Here is a 9,701-nt window from a genome sequence, read left to right as displayed (position 1 = left end):
AACTGTTCAGTTATATCTTGAGATTATCCCACCATTAGTGGTTAAGTGTCTCCATTATAAGTAATTATTGTCATTAAAAATAGTTTAACAAGAATAAATGTCCTTTGAAAATCCCCTTTTTAGTACGCTTGTGGCCCTGTATGTCAGAAAGATTTGCTGGATTATCCCAGTACCATAGATCACAAGGTAATTTTTGAAGTGACCAATTCTGTTTTTCCTGTTTTAAAGAGATTAGGCTTTTATTACCATCTCTGATGTAGGTTTTAGTGTGCATAGTGAAATGCATTTCTGAGACACTGTTTAAAGTTCTGAGGAGAGAAGTCCCTGGCAACGTAAATTTTTGATTTAATGCTCATGTTAGAATATTGACTAGTGAACACAATGGAAGGACCTTAGGGATCTGGTGGATTCCCTAGGTAATTTGTCTCAGAACTATCTGCCTTTGCAGTGGATTTTGCTTACAGAAGTAACAACCTATATTTATAACTTGTTCTCCTGGTAATTATCTCAGCAGAACTGAAACACCTACAAGGTTAATGATGCGAAGTTAAGGTCACCAACTGGTAATTCTTAAATATTTGATTGGATTTATCTTTATATAAAATAGCCCAACTGAATGGTGAAGAGAGCTAGAATATGGTCATGAGAAGAAGAAAAAAAAGTCTGTTTTTTATCTGTTTAACCATGCCCTTATGCCTTTTTTCTTTTCTTTTTAGTCCCAAGGCACGTAGATAGTACCTATACATCTCATCAAGAACATGGATGGTTCTCTGCTGTCAGCTGAAGTGCTGTGACCACAAAACTGAAAATTCCCATTCTGTGTCCTTGCCAATAAAGAATGTCCATCAGAGCACGCCCAGTATCCTAGCTCCTTATCCAGACAGTGCTTCTCAGTAAGTACACAGAGCCTGATTTTAATGTCTTCACTCAGCCCTGGTTTCCACCATTTTCAGTGAAAGAAAAATTCTAATGAAAGGCTAATAAATGATGTGCAAATGGCTAATATTCTTGCAATTTGCATTGGTTGTCTTTTGGACTCTGTTGAGATTATTTTGGGTAGACCGAACATAGCTCTGTACTGCAAGTCGGGGACAGAAGAGAGAAATATACGACCCCACTACCTAGATGGGAGTTTCTGGCATTGCAGTGGCAAATATTTCGAAGATCAAAGATATCCTTGATCACAGATTTTTGAAAACAAGTCCAAAGCTCTCAGAGTGGACCAACCCCCACCCCCTGCCCTGCCAAACAAAAACAAAATCATTTTCTCTCTCCTCTGGGTCCTAAGAAATGAGATATCTATTTGGGATGCTGCAGGAAATATTCCAGGCTCTAAACATTTTTGGGGTCAGATTCCCATTTGATAATCTGATAAAAATTATGAACATTTTCATCAGAAGAAATATCCATAAAGACACATACACAGAATTTTGAAAACATGTAGGTTTTCTTACAAAAACATGAATGTTCCCTAAATATTATCTAGATTGTTTAGGGATCCTGGACTCAGGTTAAGAATCCCTGGGACTCTGAGGATAATAACGGAAATTTGCCTTGGACTTCTATGTAATTTATGTTCCCCAACTACACCTACCTAATCTTATATATGGACGTTAACAATATTAATGGTAATAACTTGTACTATGTGGCTTTTGTGTCATTCTGCCAATTCAGGAGTTCTATCTCCTGTGAAGTCCTTTCTCTTACCCAACTGGTTACATCTAAAGTCCTCAAGATGTTTCAGCTGTGTTTATGAACAAGGCCAGACAGTGGTCACATAGTGACCTCTGGGTACTGATGCCCCCTCTGCTGGATATCTCTAATTCCCCTGTGTACTGCCAACTCTGTCAGGAATCCATACCCAGCCTGCACGTCTTTGCCACTTCTGCTGGGGCCCGTGGTGTTCTCCGTTTGCTGATGTGTTGGAGTTTTGGGGGCCAAGGCTGTGTTTCCATAATTTCAATAATTCCAGGAACAATTTTGGAGAAAATGCTTTTCTCCTCTCTGTGGAACTGTTGTCACAAAGAAACAATTAAAATTATTTATCTTTATATAAAAGAAACCATCTAATAAAAAATTAGCCAGTTTCTTATGAGTTCTGATTTGAATGCTTTTAGCAAGACAGGACTTTTGACTTTTATTTCCAATTTCTCCCTCCTTGCCATAGACCCTTGCTGCTGGACTGAAGGACAAACCCAGGGGACCTCAGATTGCACTCAGAATCCTCAATCTTCTCCCACGGCTGAAGTTTGTCTCTGGCCCAATGGTGTTTGCCTGACTCACACTCCCTTTGGGAGCTCCTCATGCAAATACTGTTCCAGAAGATCTGCACATCAATTTATTGAGACACTCAGAATTGCTGCCCATCAAAGAATGGACTCTGCATAGGTTTAGATTAGGAAACTCAGAAACATCAATACTTAAGCATAATTAGACAACAGTTGGAGCTTAGGCAGACTATTTTGAGGGGATCTTTTGCAGAACTCTTCCAGATCTCTGTGGTGTCCCTCCAAAGACAAACTCTTAATAATTCTACTCTGTCCCACATCGAAGCCAGTGCAGTATTGAAAAATGGCATTAACAAAACTTTAGGCTTTTACTGGAAACAAGCACCTTCTTTATTGTAAATAACTCCATATAGACCTGTAATAAGTTAGAATCAGAATGATCTTTCTGTCATGATTCCATTTTTTATACAACTCATGTGCCTCAAACTCCACAGGAGTCAATAAATTATGACTCTGAAATAATACTGAATTTCAAAGCTTAGTATGCAGTGTATGGAAAAAATGCCTCACCATTTTTCTTGCTGTCATTTGAAGGCACAGTAGCAGGTGCATCACAACATTGGAGATACATTCTGAAAATGCCAATATCTCCATCAGTTATAGATTTGTCATAATTAATGCTGATGGCTCCTGCTGTACCATTGTATTCTTCACTCCCACCATTAGTCCTCTCTTTGACATGCTGGACTGTGTTAAGCCATCTTGGTGTGGCTCTCTCCCCATGGCTCCACATGCCCTCTCCTTCAACTTTCTCCCATGTCCACTGACTAGTCCTCAGACCAAGCAGGGAATTTCCAGACCAGTCCCTTTGTCTCATGAACTTTCTTTCTCTTTGCTTCGTCTCCCCCTCCATGACGATTACATTTTCTCTCATAAACAGACATGATGATGTTGAAGATATATAACATTTTGAGGGAGTCTTAGAATACTAATTTTTGGGGTCAACTTGGATGTGAAGATAAAATGAAAACTATGCCTTTCCTGCAGTTGATATAATTTTCTCATGAGGCTTGTCCCCTTTAGGTATATGTGTAGGGTGGGGTCAATGTTGGTGGAAGAGGGGAATTCTGAAGTGCCAAAAAATTATTTGTCTCCTTAATGATCTCTTTTGTATGTTATTCTCTTACAGGTAAAAGCTCCATTTTCAGATTTTTGCTCCCTCCTCCAGCTCCTTTCTAAGATGGCATGTTGCTATATGTAGGAGGAGGTTCTTCTGTCATTTCATATCATTGGGACAGGGGACTGCATTGTCTGCCAGGTATCCTCTGGATCCTCCCTGTTCTGATTGGCCTGTTGTACACTGAAGTGCCTCTCATACCACCTGGAGTTCTAGAAATAGGTGTTGTCACTGATTGCTGAAATCTGCGATCTGGTCATTTTCTTTTGATTAAGAAATCCCGCCTACTTCAGCATGTCTTGACTCCATGTCTCCGCCAATCCAGGAGGTCTCTGAGTGCCTGGGCATGCTGCCCGCCAGATATGCAGAACTCCATGATCCCTTGAAGCCATGTGAAGGTGGAGGAAAGCCAGGAGCAGAACCTCAGGCTCATCTATTTTGTCATCTCTCTCTGCCAGGGCACCTTACTCCTGTGCCATGCTGGATGTGGCACGAGTCACATGCCAGGCTGCTCCTAGAAGCTTGCAGGTTTTCTTGGGCCTCCCAAAGGAGGCCAACCATTGCCTGAGTGTCCTTGTGTTCCCCCCACCCCACCATCACCTCTGTCTTCTAGGGTTTTCACCTTCAATTGGGAAGTAGGTCACATGCCTCTGGCTGTGTTTTCCTGCTTGGCTTCTCCTTCCCTGTTTTCTTCCTGCCACAGAGGGTTTCTTTTATTTTCTCTCCCAGTCTGGAAGGAATTTTCTCTGGGGTGATAATGGCAGACAGGCTTCCAGATATAATGATTCAAGGTGGTAGAGAATGGGGAGAGACAAAGAAAAACCCTATTATTTAAAAATTTTCAAAATAGCACCCCTGAAAATAAAATTATATAACTGAAACTAGTGTTCCCCAAACCACTTATCATCCTTGAAGAAAAATGGGGATCATACGAATAGTAATAAGTACTCTTGTTCTGGCTCTCATCTTCATCTTTGATTTGGGGCCTCTAACCCCACTCAAAGTTTTCTGCATTTATTTCTATGATTCTTCCTCACATATCCCTCTAAACAATGTGAGCATGTGGCCAACCCACTTCCTTATCTTTTGCTACCTGAAAAGCCCTGTACATCCCTTCATGTGGATGCAGGTGATTTGGGTGATGATGCTCTTGTCAAGGATACTGCCTCCAGTCACTTGAGAATAGGCTGCCAGGCCAGGAAGGGTGGCTCATGCCTATAATCCCAGTACTTTGGGAAGCCAAGGCAGGCAGATCGACTGAGGTCATGAGATGGAGGCCAGCCTGGCCAACATGGCAAAACCCCATTTCTACTAAAAGAGCAAAAATTAGCTGGGCATGGTGGCGGGTTCCTGTAATCCCAGCTACTCAGGAGGCTGAGGCAAGAGAATGGCTTGAACCCAGGAGATGGAGGTTGCAGTGAGCCGAGATCATGCCACTGTACTCCAGTTTAAGTGACAGAGCGAGACTTTGTCTTAAAAAAGAAAAAGAAAAGAAAGAAAAAAAGAGAACAGGCTGCCCTCTGCTGCTCTGGAAATGCTTGGCGCTGGGTCCCTGGGGAACCTGACTGCTGTAGTTCTGCTGCCACTGCTAATGGGGAGGGCCATGCCTTCTCTTGTGGCGGCTTCTTAGCTGTCATGGCTGCACTTATGATGTTCAGGGCCCTGCCCGCACTGGGCTATCAGGAAGTGGCAAGGAGGTCTTTCTCCCTAGTGTACTAGTCATACTTCTCATAAAGTCTCTTGGGAATTTTTGAGTGTAAAAAGCTTATTTTGTATTAACTTGCCACTCTTTTAGTTCCATTTTTGGGCTACAGTAGAGGGCAAACACAATTTTGTTATGCTAAAAATGTAAGCTTGTTCCTCTTTCAGTGACTGGGGTGTTGCTATTGGGTTAAGCCTGCAACCCATGCTTTCTCTTCCAGGATACATTTTTGTGTGCGTTTGGTCTTGGGAGTGCCCTTTATTCCTTATGCAAATGTGTGATTTGCAGGCCCTTCCAGCCAACTTTTCAGACACTGTCACAGTGGTGGTAAAATTTATGCTTAATATGAGGCTCCTACTTCCACATATAATTTAAATAATTTAAAGATTTACGGTTTTTTATTTAATTCTGTAAATGAACCAAGTAATGTCTTGTAAATCTTCTGGTCTCTTGTTTCTTGGGTTGCCAAATGGTTTCTGCAAATTATAGAAACCCTTGAAATGTTTGAACCCTTTTATTGCTCCCGCATTCAATAATAATGAAAGTGGTTGGATATAAATACTATCTTTTGTGGAAGAGTCTCTTTTAGGTAAATGCTTGTCTTTCAGATTTTTTACCCTCCTTTACATGACTTTTGTATGACTTTTCAAAAAGTTTTTTGCTTTCATATTAGAGAAATGTGAATTAAATATGAACTACCCTCCTTCCTATTTAGGATCCTAAAGGATCTTTTGAGAGATTGTGCCATCTATCCTGACTGACTTGCACAGAGCCATTCTCAGCTAATGTGTGGGCTCCTGGCCATAAAAGCAGAAACAAGTAAGAGTCAAGTATTCCTTTAGCAAAATGATGCCTGTTATTTCTCAAGATTCTAAAGAAGTTGCTTTAAAATGATATAGATATGAGGAGCATATTGTCTTCATGTGAGACGAGTACATTGAGCATCCCTAGAATAATTAATTAATTAATAATTAATTAATTTCTACTTGGATAAGATGTGCTTGCGCTTAGGGAAAAAATAAGAACAAGCAAGGACTATTTATTTAGAGCTTATAAGATGTGCTTGCCCTTAGTTAGGGAAAAAATAAGAACAAGCAAGGACTATTTATTTAGAGCTTTCTGTAACAAGGGAGTCACCCACCATCACTTGCATCTTGGCAGAGAAACAAAAGGCAGCAGAAGAGTGGGAAAGTTTTATAGTAGAAAAAAAAACAGAAGGACTCAGGTATTCCCCGACTGAAGGTTGTTGGGAGGGAAGCTGTAGGCGGGTAACTAGAAGTGGAGATCGTATGTAATTGGTTGGGGGGTGCCTATTCTGCTTTCTCTGGTTGATTCTAAGTTGGAATCAAGAACAAAAATTAGGGAAGCAGTCAGTTTTTAATCAAGTTCTGGGCTGTTACTGGGGTTATTGTTTGGCTTTCTGAATTGGCTGCTAGAGATAGTGGTTTGATTTTCTACAAGTCTGACTTAAAGTTGGTTGACTTCCTGGCTGGTTACTATAGATAATGGATTCGTTTCCTGAGCTGATTTTTGCAGATTGCAGGTGAGTGTTCTATTTTATATGTGGTCTGCCCATTTTTGTTTTTGTATTCAGTTTCCATTCCATTAGTGGGCATCAAACAAAATCAGACTACATACTGATTCCTTTTACACATTTACAGTACCAGAGCTCATCCATCTTCTTTGGAGCCAGCAAAAGCTTCAAGCAGAATAAAATCTACATGAATTTCCAGCTGAGGTTGAAACCATCAGAATTTGCAAGAAACAGTTAGGAATCGAGTGCTGATATTACTCAAATGAAGCAGGGTAGGGTTTCCTGGAGGAAGGAGGTAGAATGCTTATCAGGAGACAGTTGCTCATAGATAGGCTGAGAGAAGATGATGTGGAAGAGGTGGGGAGAAGAGGGAGTCAGTGAAGGAAGAAGCATACAGAGGGGGAATTCTCCCAAGTCTTAAATCCTAACCGTCTGGATCCTCCTTGAGTTGCTGTGAGAAAATGGGATAGGAATAGAGCTGCAACTCCCAATCTTCTCCCTCTTATTTGCTTTGTGCTAGTTTAATGCCTCAATATAAGAACTGATCATCCCTGCATTTCAGCGTGGGTTCTAAGAGGATGGCTACAGTGATGCTCAAGAAGAAAAACGTCCTGATCAGCTGGTTGAGCCTGGATAAGGAAGAATTGACGGCTTTCCATAGTTCTTCAACTAATGAAGACTATTAGATGGAAAAGTCTACAGGAAAGCAGGCATCTTTGCTGAGCAGGAGACAGGCTCCTTGCCAAAGCAAGGAGAAACCAGACCATGTGAGCAATATTAAGACCACCCTCTAAAACAGGCCAAACCAATAAATTAACAGCCCCAATTAAAGCTAGTCTAAAGATCAAACTTTCCCCATATTGTGATTCAGCACTTATTGGAGCATAGATTACCCACACACATTGATGATTTCTCAACTCTAACTTTGATAGAGGACTTGAAACAAAGCATTGAGCCAGATTTATTAACCTTTGATAGTGTGTTAGGCCATTCTTGCATTGCTATCAATACCTGAGACGGGGTAATTTATAAAGGAAAGAGGTTTAATTGGCTCATGGTTCTACAGGCTTTACAGGAAGCTTAGTGCTGGCATCAGCTTGGCTTCTGGGGAGGCTTCAGCAAGCTTACAGTCATGGCAGAAGGTGAAGGGTGAGCAGGCACTTCACATGGCCAGAGCAAGAGCAAGAGAGAGAGGGGGGAGAAGTGCTACACACTTTTAAATGACCAGATCTCCAGAGAACTCACTCATTATTGCACCAAGCCATGAGGGATCCACCCCCATGACCCAAACACCTCTTACCTGGCCCCACCTCCAGTTTTGAGGATTACAATTCATTTGGGCAGGGACAAACATCCAAACTGTGTCACAAGGGTATGATTTCTTTGTTGAATATAGTTTTTACTGATAGAAAAATATCTTTCCCTGGCCAGGTGTGGTGGCTCATGCCTGTAATCCTAGCACTTTGGGAGGCCGAGGTGGGTGGATCAACTGAGGTCAGGAGTTTGAGACCAGCTTGGCCAACATGGTGAAACCCCATCTCTACTAAAAATACAAAAATTAGCTGGGTGTGTTGGTGGATGCCTGTAATCCCAGCTACTTGGGAGGATGAGGCAGGAGAATAACTTGAACCCAGGAGGCAGAGGTTGCAGTGAGCCGAGATTGCGCCACTGCACTCCAGCCTGGGTGACAAGAGTGAAACTCTGTCTCAAAAAAAAAAAAAGGGAAAAAAAAGAAAAAGAAATATATCTTTCCCTAAGTAGAGTGGCCCTAATATCTAAAGCACTAAACTTCTCACAAATAGATTTTGTAGGATGATCTTTTTCATGGTGAAAATATTTATTTGATTTACTCAATCAGAAGAAGATTTCTTGGGATTAATCAAACTTTTTTAGGGTTTGATACAGTGAATTATTAAAATACCCCAGTTATTTAGATATTTAAGGGCTCATGTTTATGCTTTAAGTGCTTCTGAAATATGGTTGTTAATTTATATAGCCCTATTGTGATGTGACTATAGCTTTTATAACAAAAAAGGTCATACTTTTTTATAGCTCAAGGAGTTTTCATACTAGATTAAATAAAGTTTAATTCAGATGACAAACTTGAGAGTGAGGACAATGCTGTTTGAATAGTACTTTAAAAAATGGAACTATTCCATACATATGTTTGGAATACACATCGGGGAGTCATCAGCACAAGTTACCATAAATACCACACAAATAGGGGTGGAGCCAAGATGGCCAAATAGGAACAGCTCCAGTCTACAGCTCCCAGTGTGAGCGACGCAGAAGACCGGTGATTTCTACATTTCCAACTGAGGTACCAGGTTCATCTCACTGGGGAGTGTTGGACAGTGCATGCAGGACAGTGGGTGCAGCGCGCTGAGCATGAGCTGAAGCAGGGCGAGACATTGTCTCACCTGGGAAGTGCAAGGGGTCAGGGAATTCCTTTTCCTAGTCAAAGAAAGGGGTGACAGACAGCACCTGGAAAATCGGGTCACTGCCACCCTAATACTGAGCTTCTCCAACACTCTTAGCAAACGGCACACCAGGAGATTATATCCCGCACATGGCTTGGAGGGTCCTACACCCACGGAGCCTTGCTCATTACTAGCACAGCAGTCTGAGATCAAACTGCAAGGCAGCAGCGAGGCTGGGGGAGGGGCACCAGCCATTGCGGAGGCTTGAGTAGGTAAACAAAGCGGCTGGGAAGCTCGAACTGGGTGGAGCCCACTGCAGCTCGAGGTGGCCTGACTGCCTCTGTAGACTCCACCTCTGGGGGCAGGGCATAGCGAAACAAAAGGCAGCAGAAACCTCTGCAGACTTAAATGTCCCTGTCTGACAGCTTTGAAGAGAGTAGTGTTTCTCCCAGCATGCAGCTTGAGATCTGAGAATGGACAGACTGCCTCCTCAAGTGGGTCTCTGACCCCCGAGTAGCCCAACTGGGAGGCACCCACCAGTAGGGGCAGACTGACACCTCACACGGCTGGGTACTCCTCTGAGACAAAACTTCCAGAAGAGCGATCAGGCAGCAACATTTGCTGTTCACCAGTATCCACT

General features: G+C 42.1%; 1 long non-coding RNA gene across 1 annotated transcript; it reads left to right on the top strand.

Moving 5' to 3' along the window:
• The first annotated feature begins 707 nt into the window (after positions 1 to 707).
• LOC134758461 (uncharacterized) lies at positions 708 to 3,387 on the top strand. Its single transcript, XR_010133674.1, has 2 exons — positions 708 to 893; positions 2,168 to 3,387. It is a non-coding gene; the product is annotated as an uncharacterized lncRNA (long non-coding RNA).
• Positions 3,388 to 9,701: the final 6,314 nt, after the last annotated feature.

The sequence above is a fragment of the Gorilla gorilla genome, chromosome 4 (assembly GCF_029281585.2).
Source record: "Gorilla gorilla gorilla isolate KB3781 chromosome 4, NHGRI_mGorGor1-v2.1_pri, whole genome shotgun sequence".
NCBI lineage: Eukaryota > Metazoa > Chordata > Mammalia > Primates > Hominidae > Gorilla > Gorilla gorilla.
Note: the sequence above shows the minus strand (reverse complement) of the source record. Positions and strands in the feature narration are given on the sequence as shown.